The sequence below is a fragment of the Herpailurus yagouaroundi genome, unplaced genomic scaffold (genome assembly GCF_014898765.1).
Source record: "Herpailurus yagouaroundi ecotype Mexico unplaced genomic scaffold, PumYag 218, whole genome shotgun sequence".
In the NCBI taxonomy this organism is placed as follows: domain Eukaryota; kingdom Metazoa; phylum Chordata; class Mammalia; order Carnivora; family Felidae; genus Herpailurus; species Herpailurus yagouaroundi.
Window position 1 is genome coordinate 2,352,073 of NW_024412449.1, and position 14,881 is coordinate 2,366,953.

Genomic DNA, 14,881 nt, shown 5'->3' on the forward strand with positions numbered 1-14,881 from the left:
CCCTTCAAGCTAATTAATTAAAGAAGATTAAAAAAATAAATATTGTGGTAGGCAGAATCCTAAAATGGTCCGTCAAGATTCTCTATCCTAATGCGAGGACTAAGCATGATGAGATGTTGCGCTCTGATAATGTTAGGTTACGAGGCAAAAGGAATTTTGCAGATGTAATTAAGGTTACTGGTTAGTGGATTTTGAGTCCATCAATAGATTACCCGGGCAAGCCTAGAGCCTAACCTAATCACATAAACCTTTTAAAAGGCTGGAGTTTTCTCCTGCTGGTAGCACAGGAGGAAGTCAGAGAGCTTGTAGGAGCGATTTGATGGGGAGGGGGCCACAGGGTAAGGAGCTGAGGGCAGCCTCTGCCAAAAGCCAGCAAGGAAAAAGGTACCTCAATCCTACAACTGCAAAGAACTGAAGATTGCCAAGAAGCTGAAAGAGTCTGGAAGTGAATTCTTCCCCAGGGCCTCCAGATAAGAGGCCAGCCCTACCAGTACCTTAATTCAGTCTTGTGAGACCCTGAGCAGAGAACCCAGCCCACCCGGACTTCAGACCTACAGAACTGTGAGCTAATAAACGGGTGGTGCCTGAAACTGCTAAATTTGTGATCATTTGTCAAGCAGTAAGAGAAAACTCATAACAGACACTTGGACAAGTCAGTGGGCAAAACATACGAATATGGTCAGGACACAACGGCAGAGAGAAGCCCCCCCCCCCCCCTCCCCGAGCAAAACCTGCTCTTCCCCTTCCAGGGATACCTGGACTCTTCTCTCTCCTCAGCTTCTCTTTTGACCTCGACCAGCTTCCTTGTGCTTACATGTGATGAACATGGCTGTCAGTCCCAAGTCTGACTGGCCCCACCCGGCCGGAATCTATCAGCAACCAAGAAAGTCACTGTGTGCTTCATTCAGATTCCTGAGAGAGAAGCTGGTCACTCGTCATTCAGTCCTTCATCACATAATAACTGAGCACATACAATGTATGAAGAATCATTCTAGGTGGGGGCGGGGGATGTAACAATGAGCAAGATAAATTCTTGCTCACAGGGAGTTCACATTCTAGTGAAGGGGAGAGACAATGAAAAGGCAAGCAATTATATAGGTTATGCCAGCAATGATGGGTTACAAAGGAAAACAGAGCAGGGCAACAGGATAAAGGGAAACGGGAAGTGCTTTTTGTAAGTAGGTGGTAAGGCCTGGTGTGGAGGGAAGCATTTAAACAGATTTGAGGGGCACTTGGGTGGCTCAGTCAGTTAAGCATCTGACTCTTGACTTCAGCTCAGGTCATGATCTCATGGTTCGTGAGCTTGAGCCCCACATCAGGTTGAGCGTGGAGCCTGCTTGGAAGTCTCTCCCTCCCTCTCTCCCCCTCCTCCACTCATCCTCATGCTCGCATGCTCTCTTTCTTTCTCTCTCTCAAAAATAAATAAACATTTAAAAAAATAAACGGATTTAAGTAAAGAAGCAGGATATGCAAATACCCGGCAGAAGGCCTGTGGAGTAGAGTGGAGGAAACAAGGGGAAATGACAGGAAATGAGGAGAGAGAGAGCATGAGCCAACACAAAGAGCGTCTAGAGGTCATGATATGGACCTTGGAAACCACTAGAGTTGAAGGCAAGGTAGTGACAGACATTGGCTGGTCCTGGGTCCGAGATCCAAACAAACTCTAAAGCATGGCCTCCCACACCTGCCCCTTCAGCTGAGCCTCTGGGTGCTTCTATTCCCAAAGAAGGTAACTTAGACTAGACAACTACTTAATTCATGCCCCCATTATAGCTAAGACCAACGCTGGTTAATTCAATCACGTTCCAACCACTTCCTTAAGTGGAAGCCTGAGGACTAAATCAAGAGTGAAGTCCACAGGCAATAATGGTGAATGCAGTAAAACGTGTCTGTGCCAAGACTGCTCCCTACAGACACAGCTGGGCCCTCCTTCCCTCTCTCCTGCCATGCAGTTCTGAAGAAGAATCTGCAGAACCACTGGCTAAGGAGTGGTCCCATCCCCCATTCATCCTCATGTCCCAAGAGAGGAGAGTGCATTAGGACACATTCAGCTTAGAAATCAGTATAGGGACTTCAAAAGAGTTACTGTTCCCCCAGGACCAGAACTAGTGGGGGTCTCCTCTGTCACATCCCCAAACCTGTTCATCTTCCATCCTAAATTTTTTTTTTTTTCCAACGTTTATTTATTTTTGGGACAGAGAGAGACAGAGCATGAACGGGCGAGGGGCAGAGAGAGAGGGAGACACAGAATCGGAAACAGGCTCCAGGCTCTGAGCCATCAGCCCAGAGACCGACGCGGGGCTCGAACTCACGGACCGCGAGATCGTGACCTGGCTGAAGTCGGACGGTTAACCGACTGCGCCACCCAGGCACCCCTCATCTTCCATCCTAAACACGATCTTACTCATGCAGCCCTTCTCTTTCCAGGGTCATTCAAGGCTCCCCAGTGCCTGCCCCACCCTCATTCTTTGTCGATTCTCCTGGGAACTAGCAGAGTTAATTCCTAACCTCAAACTGTCTCTTCTGTCCCTCTTCTTCCCATCTTGGTCCAAGTTTTCCTAGAGCAGATCCGACAAACATTTACTGAGCACCAGGCTCATGACACTGTGCAAGGCAGGAGGGCTTCAAGCCCTGAGCTCATAATCTGATTCTGCCACAGACTAGCTGCTTTCAGTTGGGCAAATAACTCAATCTCCTGAGCCTCTTCTACAAAATGGAGACAATGATATCTACCTTGAAAGAGTGCTCAGAGGTTAAAGATGATTCAAATAAAGTCTGTAGCATGAAGCTGAAACACAAACTAGGTGCTTAGTGGATATCTGTTGAGTACATGAATGAATGAATGAATGAACGAGAGAATCTGAAGTATACCTGATGCTTGGATATTGATGAAAAAACTCTGATGATTGCTTTAGCAGAAGTACAAGGTCAAAGAGGGAGTGGGAAGACCATGCTGCTGTCTTTCCCTCTTTTCTTCTCTTTGCCTCCCCAGCACACATTTCCCACACAGGCTGCCCAAATCCACTTCTGGGCTTTGGCTTCCATGCCTTCCCCACATGTTTTACTCAAAACAGATGAAGGGCCTCCTTCCTGCAGCACTCTTGGATACCAAGCATGGCCCTGATGCTCCTTTATCTATAAAATATTTCCACCATCGAAGTCTACTCCTTCTATTCAGTTTGACTCATGTTGAGTAAACCTTCACTGAGGACCTACTGTGTGCAAGGCAATATGGACACAGAAATGAAGAGGCCACTGTTCTCATGCAGAGCTCATATTCTAGCGGGGGATCCCGCCAAGATGGTCAGTTCATACAGTACCACAACGGCAGCAACAGAAATAGGTCCATGGGACAGTGGCAGCATGAGGGCTGATTGGTCTCTGGTAAGGTTTGGGGATGTGGGGGGGGGGGGGGGGGGTTGGGAAGAGAAGGCTTTTCGAGCCCAGCGATTAATTTTATGACTATTATTCTGAATTCTTGTTCCGTTATATTGCTTAAATCGGTTTTGATCAATTTGTTAGCTGTCGCTACTTCCTGGAATTTCTTTTGAGGAGAATTCTTCCGTTTCGTCATTTTGGCTAGTTTTCTGTCCCTTATACATTTTAAAAGCTTGTTGTGTGCTCTGCACCTGTAAACACTGCTATATTAAAGGGGGGGGGGGTCACACACTGTGACCAGGGCCTGGCCCTTTAGGAGGTGTTTTTTCTGGGATTGTTACTTGCTCTCTGTTGTCGTGACTTTGGTTATTTTATTACCCTACTCGTAGTAATATTTTGGACCCTCCACCAGGTGTGCTTTGATTTGTTCCTTGGAGTAGCCCTCTCTTTTTTCCAGCTTTCCCGTTTTCTTCCTGGTAGATTCAGTCTCTTTTCCTCCGAGGCATTGGTGTTCAAAGTCCTTTGGCTTCTACACTTCTTTGTTTGAGAGATGTGGAAAGTATGGGTTCCCCCCTACTTCTCTGCCATGTTGGCCCCTCCTCAGGAAAAGAAGGCTTTTCAGAGGGAGGGACCGAGGAGTTGAGCTTTGAGAATGAAGAGACTCTTGCCTGGCAGAGGAGAGGAGAGGACATCCTTCCTCCACCCCACCTCCTCCTTCCCAGGGACGCTTTACCTTTCCCATTCCGCTAGAAGAGCGTTTATCAAAGCGATCTGAAGAAAAGGACCAGTTTCTTTTCTTTTCTTTTTTTAATTTCCCAATCCTTGCTGACTGACATTTTGTAATCTATGATAAAGTAAATTACCAGAAAATGTTGCAATGACAAAGCACACAAAACTACAAGCACGGTGATCATGTACTCAGAGGCTGCGGCAATGTCAAATTGCTATACAAGTTTCTTCTCTGGTGGGATGGTAGTGCGACAATGGGGATATAGATGATGCCACTAACCTGTGCACTTAAAAATGGTAAAAATTCATGTTGTATTTTACCACACAAAAAAGTTTTGCTTTCATTTTCGTAACATCCCAGTGGAAACTTTGGAGTTGCTGTTAAGTCATTTTTTGCTTTCAATTCTGCGATGCTATGATTTATAAGAAGAAAATGGATATTTGGTCTTCATCCCCGTTTCTGGCACAGAGCTCCTAAAAGCCTTGGAATCTCCTAAGTGATAAGAGCAATGTTCTCGTATCATAACAAGCCCCTTTCAACCACACCTGAATTTATGTTAATGAGGTGACTTTTGGAAAACCTCCAAGGATGGGGGGCTGGTTGCCAGGGGAACCAACCAGGGAATCAGAGGTTGGCACTTAACCCCATCCCAGGACCTCTGGGAGTGGGGAGCGGCTAAAGGTTGAATCAATCACCGACAGTCAATGATCTATCAATTACGCCTGTGTAATAAAGCCTCCATAAAGTCCCCCAAAAGGACAGGGTTCAGATAGGTTCCAACTGGTAAACACAGGAGGCATTGGGAGAGTGGTATCCCCAGGGGGGTATGGAAGCCTTGTGCCCCTTCCCCCACCCCTTGCCCTATGCATCTCTTTCATCTGGCTGTTCCTGGGTTATATTCTTAATAAACCAGTAGTCTAGTAAGTAAACTGTTTCCTGATTCCTGTGAGTCACTCTAACAATTAATTTAACTTGAGGAAGGGTTCGTGGGAGCATTCAATCTATAGTCGGTCAGAAACACAGGTGTCATTTAAAGTGGGGGGGAGGGGGCAGGAACAGTCTTATAGGACTAAGCCTTTAACCCGTAGGATCTGATGGCATCTCCAGGTAAATAGTGTGAGAACCTGAGCGAAACTGCAATCAGTCAGCGAAACTGCAATCCAATCAGTGTCCACTAAAAATATGGCAATAGAATAGTTTTAATTGTTTTTTTTTTTTCTTGCATTTCCATCTTTTTCCTTCCCAACCGAACCCTGTATGGCTTCAAATCAGGTTCTGATTCCTGCGACAATCTGTCCAATGCCTCCAGGGCTCCATCATCCCAATCAAAAATGTCTTCTATATAAGGAAGCTAAACAAATCTTCCTAAAACACTGTTCCATCATGTTCTCAAAAATATTCAACGGCTTCCAGTGGCCTCTGGCATCAATTTTAACACTCCCACCCAAGTTTAGCAGAAGCCTCTGACTCTATCACTCACTACCTACTTTGTACTAACATGACATTTCGGTTCCAGGCAGTCAAAGGTTCTCTGAGGCCACCTGTCTTGCCTCCTCTGGCCCTCACTCATCTCTCCACCTCCAGAACTCCTGCTACCCCAAATCAGTGAAACCTGGATGAGAGATTGTTACTGAACAGGCTCTGACTTCAGGTCGTTTCAACCAATCTGAGAGCAGAGACCACTTTTCATTCTCTCCAGTGACTCTTGAGCCCAGGGCCATGAAAGAGGTGATCAAGTGATTTCTGATGGGTTGCCTGTTTTGTCAGGTTTATGGTTAGCCTCAGAGGATATGTCTACATCAGCTTCACCACCCTACCAAATTGAGCTTCGCAATTCCTATCTTCTTAATATGTGCATTATCCCTAATTCTAAGAAGCGGAAGATAATGTTATCTCTGCTAATGTTAGTCTCTCTGCTAATGCCACTGGCTTGCCCACTCAGAGCCCATGGGCCCTGACACTCATTATTACCACCAAGAGGAACACCTTTCAGTCCTGGGATTCATGCCCATCATCTCAGAAGTAGACTGCTAAGCACTGTTCAGTCATCTGGGGTGTTTCGCTTCCCATCTGTGCTGAATCAAAAGGATGTTCTCAGAAGTGGCCTTCGGTATGGTGAACCTCTTCGCTTCTTACCACGCTGCAGGATCAGGGTCTTGGCTGGAGTGAAGGGACAGGGGGCAGAGGATGGGAGCTAAGGGAACAACAGTTTTTTAAGGAGCAGAAAGAAAAGGGAAAATGGAACAGTGTCCGGAGGGAGGGGGGGGGGGGACCTTGGGAGACGCCCTGTCACAGCTGAGGAAGAAGGGCTTGAGCACTCCAGGAAGCAGACAGCTGAAGAGAGACCCTGTGAGATGAAGAAAGAAAATTGGGAAACTGGAGGGTCCCAGGTAACCGAGGCTAGAGCAATTTCAGTGGCAGCAGAAGCCAGATGGCAGTCTGATGCCTTAGCGGAAACAAAAAGGTGGCACTCGGGGTGAGTTTTCCTGTCATTTGGTGAAGAAGGGGAGAAAAGGAGCTAACTGAGGACGAGGGCCAGGGGTGGCACTGAGGGCTGGGGTAATGTTAGAAGCCAAGGGTTTGTCCCAAGTCATTTAGACAGATTAAGTGATTATCTCCAGCAGCTCTTAGCAGGCCCGTGGCAGGCTCAGGATAAAGGCCGTGCGAATTGATTCAGGCTGGGGATTGCTCGGTTGGAGCAGAGGAAGAACAAATGGAGTTGGGGTGGGGGTGGGGGAAATGGAGAACGTTGGAGAACGTGGCTGAAGTCATCTACAGCTCTCAGGCTGGGGTGAGAGGGGACAGAGGGTCTGGAAGAACAGAGGGTCAGGAGCTAGAGGTCCTTCCAGGAATTACAAAGCAGTGGGGTTGGTGAAGTGAAAGGTTGTGGTCAGGGAAGGGAAGTTCAGAGGGCAAGCGCTCATGATTCCAGATGGGAGCATGGCAGCAAAGTCATGTGGGGGAGTGGACAGAACAGTCAGGGGACCAGAGAAGACAGAGGAACCACACGCTGGTGGACAGGCCAGTAGGGGACTACGAAGGCCACCAGGGAGTAAGGAAGGAGTGTATGACAAAGCCACCTGCCCAGTCCTCAGCAGGTATGAAGAAGCACCCAGGAGTCTGTAACAGACGGGAGTGGGCTAACCAGGCACCTCGGCTTAAAAGCAGAGGTGCCCAAGGGGTCATGGAGGACAGTGAACTACAAGTGTGCATGGAGAACCAGAAGCCTGGGAAGAAAGCGGCGTCCCGGAGACAGGCCGGGGTTTCCAGGGGGAGTGTGTGAGGAACGGGTTAAGGGTGTCTCGTGTAGGCGAGTTTCTTGACAGCAAAGCCAGGACTCCAGAGGGAGAGCCTGGTGGAAGAGATTAGCAGAAGGGCCTGGCAGGAGAAAAGGGAGCTGAACCGGATGGGAATGAGAAGACAGAAAACACAAATGAGCAGAGGACTGGGCCCCATCTTGTGTCGGGCTCCTCACAAAGGGAAGGCAAGCCGATAGGCCGCTCTGAGAAGTCCGTTTTCCAGAGGCCCCTTGTGACCCAAGTGGCTAATTGTGGCCGTCACTGCCTCCAGTCGTGCAAGCAGATGCCCAGTCACCTGACCATGGTCCCAGACGAGTGCCACAAGGGCCACAGAGAAGGATGAGAGGCAAGAGTCAACGTGGCCCTGGCAAACAGTACACAGAACTGAGGAAAGAGGGAGTAAAAACAAAGGGGCATCATAAAACCCAGTGTACGACTTTGGTTGGAGAATATTCCTCTGAGGGTTTAAAAAGGCACAGATGCCTTCATAATCCTAAAAAGCATGCCGTAAAGGAACGCACAGGCCTGTCCCAACAAGCTCCTTTCTGTGCCGGGCCCATTCTGGTAGCCAGCTCTTCCGTAAAAGCTCCCAGATACATTCTGGGGGAATAACGAGGGCCTAGTTCTGATAAATGTGGCCCAGCCTGCAGCTGAGATAGTAATCGAAGCAGCGGGAATGCAGAATTGATCTGTGCCCCTCGGGCTGCAAAATGCCCCTCACTTCTCTCTCCTGCCGGGAAGGCAGGGCTGCAAAAAACGGCTCCATGTCAGTGATCTGCCCTTGCCCCCCCTGCCTCTCGGAGCAGGATGGAAAAAGTGCTTACGTGGTAGGATATTTTAACTGGAGGGCACCTGGAAAATCAGAATTTGAGGGCAGCCTGAGCGTGAGTCTCGAGGCCAACCGTGGATTTATGAAAACGTAGAACAGGGGGCCTACAGCGCTCAGACCCGCGCTGTAGAGGTAAGGCAAGCTATTTTTCGGCCCGCCTCCCATTTCTCTCTCTTTATTTTTATCTGCGGGATCAGGAGTGTTGGAGAGAAAAGAGGAGGCCTGGTAACAACAGCTTCCCCGTCATTCTTGGTTACTTACATCTGTGGTCAATTTTCCACACTTTATTCCATAAAAGGTAAACGAGGCACGGTGCTTGCAACAGGATAATCTAAACAATATGAACCGTGTTACTGTTAAAGACCATCTGGTTGATCACGCTCAGCCCCAGACTTTTAACTCCTTGAGGTAAGAAAGATGCCAAACCCAGGGCGGCCAGGCCCTCCTCTCTGGTCTTTTCCTCCCTCCTCAAGTCAATTAAAGCAAGGATCTCTATGGTCTCTGCCAGCCCCGATATGCTAGGCTGGCTGCCGGTGAAACTCTGTGTGCTTTGTGAATGAGCAACTTGCAAAATGCTTCTACCAAATGCCTCTTCTCTTCTTTCTCTTTAAAAGGAAACATTAAAAGCTTAAAAAAAAAAAAAAAAAGCTCTACACACAACCCAAACTAAAACACTCTCAAGCGCTGGGGTTGTTTCCTTCATTTCTGACTCTCCTACTCAAAGCCGAGGGATCATTTACATAATTTTAATTTTAAAAAGCAACTGACACCAGTGAAGACAGTAAAGCCCATGCTTTGCTTTTATTTAGGCTTACACATTTTTCTGGCCATCTGTTATTCGGGAAAGTTGCAAACTCAAATAAGAGATGGGAAAAACTGGAAATCAGATGGTGTTTTTCATCCTTTGGGTGGGGAGCTAATGATAAGAGATTCCGGGAAGGTTTCAAATGGGTCAGGTCATCACAAAAATGAGACTTGGCCTCCCCCATAAGGTGCAGCATTTCCACCTGCAGAAGGAATTCACCCTTTGACCCACAGGTTCAAGGCCATTTTATTCTTCAAGTGGGTCATTAAGAACTCTCGTTTTCCCTAGCAACCTCTAAAGGTATTAAACCCAACAAAACAATTCAGTTTAATACACCTTTTAATATTTTAAACCATGCCTTGCTGTATTCCAGCAGGGAAGCATCTTCCAGTATCGCGGCCACAACGGAGCCCTCATTTCTAACCACGATCTCCTTTGTGTGTAACCACAGATCAGACATAAGCCCTCGGTTTTCTGGAAAAAAGGTTTTCAGAGGCCAAGGTAGAAAACGAGCTCAAACACAATAGCTATGCCGGGCCTCAACAATAATGTCTACAACAAACAGTGCCAGAACTGCTACCAATTCCCCCTTCAAGCACCATTCTGCAAAATCGTGTTCCGAACAGAAAAAAAGAAGACACAAAAGCCCAAAGGATGGCCGACTGGCAAAACCCGCACTGGACAGAATGGGGCTCTTAGTTTGTCAAACCACTTTATGTTCCACGGCCAGGATGAAGCCGTTGTTTTCAGGTTTTGTCCTGTTGACCTGTCACACCGTCTGCAACACCATTCCTTCCTCTCCCATCCACCTTGCAAGCCGGTCCCTCTGGATGCACACAGTACTGAGCTGAAGGAGTTAACGGTCACCGGGACAGCCCTTGGGAGACCAGGCTTCATATCCCATGATCATAAATCTCTTTCAAGGCAAGTTTGGACCAGGACTCAATTCTACAGGAGCTCCCAAAAGTCAGCATTCACCTTCAATTAGGTAAAATGACATTCACATCTATTTACACTCTCTTCATTTCCCAACACATTTCCCTCACAAAATGACAATTAGGAAACACTCCTGTTTCTAAACATGCACACTATTTTTAAAAAGAATTACTGGATGAGGTTGAATAATTAAGAGGCCTCTTATTGGAATTCACTAATATAAATTCTTAAACATCTGTGAGCAATGTTTTTAAAGCAACAGGCAAGAAAGAAAATCAGAAAAAAAAAAAAAAAATCCACCATCTAATTACTCAATTTCAGTAGTAATTTCGCAACCCAAAGCAAAGTAGGAAAAATTTCATGTTAACGGAAAAACGATTTTATTATGATTGGATATTGATCACATTACAGTTCCTTTGGGTAGTCCTTTCCCTTCCATTCTTTTATGATTTTGGTCAAAGGACAGAAGACCCCAATGTAAACTGTTCCCCTTACCTCTATAGGGGCCATGGCTGTGCCCAGAAGAGGGAAAGCTGGGAATTCCAACAACTGCCAGGCTCAGATGAGCAGGGAGGTTTGGAACCCGTAGCAGAAGAGGAGATAGTCCCCGTGGGCAAGTGAGGCAGGGTGACTGAGCGCTGATGGCACAGAAAGAGTGACAAGAGTCAGGAAAGCCGGTAGAGGGTGAGGTGGCATGGGGAGTCTGGACACAGTCATGGTAGGGCCCAGCTGGGCAGAGATGTTCGGAAGGTCTAACAGGCAGACGGTTCGGGTGCCGGGGGCCGGGGGGGGGGTGCAAGGGAGAGTACCCAGGGTTTTAAAGGATTTTGGATGTGGGGATAAATGAGTGAAACAACCTGGAAATGCAGGGCAGTCGCCTCTGAGAAGGGACCCTGGATTCTGAAGATGCTCACTATATTCAAAGTTATTGAGCTCTTCTCTCTTAAAAACAAAAGGGGTCCCATAGCCAAGAGGTGGGCCTCAGGCTTCTGGCTGGGATCTGGAGGTAGGGGCTGAGCACAGAGGGTATTTTGTGATTGGTTGCTGGCTAGGTGATACTCATAGTTAACAATGGGCAGAATCCAAGCACTGTCCCACTGTCAGATGTGGGAGCGGGTCTAGAGGCACCTGCGTCCGCCAGACTGTGGGGGGGGGGGTGCCCAGCAAGGCCTGGGGAAGGGCAAGGTAGCCTGCAGGGGGTGAGAGTGGCACTGGCCCAGACAGGAGATGGGCTCTTTACCAAGCAGTGCAAAAATAAACTGTCTTGAGTCAGCCAGGGGGAGTGGGGCAGTCAGGTTATCCCCACCTCCCACTTGGCAGCCTTTCCACATCTGTGTGAAAGGAATATTGCTTAAGAAAGGAAAATAAGGCCGAGGGCAGGGCCAGGGGGAGCTTGTTTTTGTCCAATTTCTCAGTAAAAGTTTGCTTTGCCGATAAAAGTTTGGGCTTGTGATAGGAGGAGTGGGAGAGACCAGAAGGTCGGGGGAACTTCTCCAACCTGTCGGGCAGGTTTGGGTCTCTTTCTGAAGGCAGGTCAGGAGGGAGCTTTTGAAGAACACCTCGAGGGGGGGGGGCGGTAAGCAGCCCCAGGGCTGTTGATAAGTGTCCTCTGTCACAGCCACACAGATCCTTCCTTCTTTTGTCTTGAAAGATACAATGGAAATCAGTGTGAAATGTGAAGTATAGCGAAGAAGCCGCTGAACATCACGATGAGGGTGAGGAATGCGGCTTGAGGCTAGGTCCGTGTCAGCCTCCCTGCAGCCTGCTGTGGTGTCAGACTCAGGAAAGGAACGAACCCCTGTGGGAGTTCTGCCTGAGGCGGCATGGGCCACTGAGCCTTGTATGGCAGGCAGCGGCAAGGTGAAGAGAAGTACCGAGCTCCTCGCCAAACAGGAGACATTCACCCTCACCAGGAAGGAGGGCAACAGGTATACTGAAACCAGCTCCTACCAGCTCTCCGATACTAAATTGTTAGGAATTCATCGAGCCGGTTGTCAAAAACAGCCATTATTAAGACCTAAAACGTGAACTTATAATTAAATAAATTATGCTTTAAAACAGAGGTAATAAAGACTCAAACTCATCACTTATGTTATCCACGCTCTTGACATTATTTACATTTACAGGATCTATATGGTAGAAATACCACATAATGGTGTGCTGTTACAGATTTTTCTCCAATTCTACCTTCAAGGAGATCACGAAATGGGCCACAGAGGGGGTATCTGCATCTTGGAAATCAGCAAACATTAACAAGTCAGGGCTTGATTTCTGGTCTTTCTTTATGTAGATGGAAGAAATGGCAATAATGCAGATTAACCTTAAAAGTGAGTCACATCCGTAGTCATTACATTGTGAGTAGTATTTTTTTTTAAAAGAGAGGAAAATACTCTCCCAGTATTTGAAAGCTATTATCTGATTCAGCAAAGATGTTCATGTCACTGGTGAATGAGTAAGTTCTGACATACTAAGCGCTGAAGCGGAAAGAGGTTTTAGTTTAATGAATATGCACCAGGGTGAAAACCAGTTGAGCAGATCACATTATCAGATTTAATAACAATGAACGTATTGGGAAAGAGTGAGTGGATCGGGATGAAATTCTACTAGTCAAGTCATGGTTGAACTGCACCCACAAGTCAGCTGTGGGTACAAGAGCTCAAAAAAAAAGAAAAAATCAACAAAAACATTCTGTGACAATCAATTGGCTTATGGAGTTTAGAAGAAAGTATTGGGCATTTTATTATTATTTGTGAATTATGTGCTACAGATCCTTTAGATCAGAAAAATTTAAGTTTATATATGCATTTACACACACACTTTTTTTTTTTTTTTCTGGAAAGCTACTTGTTAAATATTTACCAGCACCCAACTGAATGAGGATGTCTATAAACTCATGCTTTGGGGGACGGGTTTATTCTCCCCATTCCCACTGCCAAAGGGTTAAAGGGTTACTACTTTTCCCAACGTCTGAACTTGATTCGACTCTGGACTAATACATTTCACACTCTCCCTACCAACTCACATAATGTACTCCTCCCCCACCAATTCCTGAAGCTTCTTCTGTTTTTCATTTTTTTGGCATCTGCAAATGCTACCTCACCTCCACATTGGCTTTTCAATTTACAACATTTTTTATTTATGCCCCATCTCATTTTAGGACAAAGGTCAGTCTCAGAGGCTTTTTCCAGGCCTTTTAAAGGTGCCTGCAGGGCATAGGTGCTCAGAAGTTTATTCATTCAATTAGTCAATAGGTCAACAAACGTTCATGGACTCTGACCTCTGCACTAGACACAAGCCACAGATTCGGAGAACTCATTCATGCAGTTCTCATTGGGAGAACAATTCGGAGAACCGAGTTGTATGAGCAGCTGTCCTCAAGGATTTCACAGCCTCGTGATGATGACGGAGACGGTTCTGTGACGATGGCATGGGTTTCCAAGTGCCAAATATGCGCCAGACGCCACGTCAAGGACTTTGCGTATGGTGTCTGGGCGAACCAGTATTTGTGGTCACGCGTTTGACTTTTTAAGGACGTTACCTCGAGACTGTACCTTGGTCACTCCAGTTCTCGGGACACTGCTCTGTCCTGTCTCAGTAAGGCCAGATGCACACCCAAGTCCATGGATGAACGACTGGCCTGGTATTAGCATCCGATTATCCACCCCCTCGCCCTTTCTTCTCTTCTTCCTCCTGCTCACCTTACTATCCCTCCTTCCTTTCATATGAGGGACTCCCTATGGAAAAGGGAAGTGCAGTGACGCGAACCTGACCTATGACAGCAGGACTGCTTTCCCAAGATTGTCATCTGGAATGCGTAAGGCACAGGGCTGCAGAGGGCTGATTTCTCTCCTCGCCTTCCACTGCCACTCTGTGCATGCCCCAGTGCCCTCACAGAGAGCACCTGTTACCCTTTAAAAGGGCCCCTCACTCTCTAAGGTAGGTCACATGGGCTGGTGGGGAGCCCTGTCCTGGGTTTTCCACAGCTGGGGAGACCGCTCCCAGGATGAGGGAGTACTGAAGAAGACGGCCATGAGGTGGGAACGGCAGCCACACTTGGGAGCTCCTCTACCTTCCCCGGCTCTCTCACGGTGTGAGCTCCTGGGGCACACACACCTGGACTAGACACAGTCCTGTTCACTGCCAACCAGCATCAGGTTCCCTCCCGTGTCCGCTGGATGGCCTGCTGGTCATTTACTTCCAACCGCTGTCATTCACCTTTTCTCAAGAGAATACAAGTTAACAGCATCGCGGCTGTATGTGAGGTTTTTACCCCACAACCTTACACCTTCAGTTGACCCACAGATGCTTCACCTGAACTTTATTTAGCCCACTTGGTAATCCACATGATAGAAGGTTCTAGATAATTCTTATGCCTTTATGCTCCAAAAGTTGCTTTTTGAAAATGTGTCTGTTGGGGTAGAAAACATTTCTATGGGCGCCTGGGTGGCTCAGTCAGTTAAGCATCTTACTTTGGCTCAGGTCATGATCTTGAGGTTCCTGAGTTCGAGCCCTGTGTTGGGCTCTGTGCTGACAGCTCAGAGCCTGGAGCCTGCTTCAGATTCTGTGTCTCCCTCTCTCCTTGCCCCTCCCTTGTTCATGCCCTATCTCTCAAAAAGAAGTAAACATTTAAAAAAATTAAAAAAAAAAATTCTAAAGCAGATTAAACCCTTCCTTGCTCTCTTCAATAGAAAAGGCCGACCATCACGTAACCTTTGTTTCCAGTACTGTGAAGCCATCTGTACTGCTGGTAATTGTTGGTTTGGGCTAAAATAACCACATATTCGTGGTGATAGTTTTATTTTTCTATTTTAGGGAAGGGCTTGAACAGGGTCATGAGGACTGGTCAGACTTCAACAGGCGGGGAGGGGAGGGGAAGGGAGGGGAGGGGAGGGGAGGGGAGGGGC

At 47.3% G+C, this 14,881-nt stretch overlaps 1 protein-coding gene across 5 annotated transcripts in view; it reads right to left on the bottom strand.

The window, feature by feature from the left end:
- Positions 1-14,881, bottom strand: part of PARVA (parvin alpha) — a 193,785-nt gene that overhangs the window by 124,525 nt on the left and 54,379 nt on the right. The gene's annotated exons all lie outside the window — the stretch shown is intronic.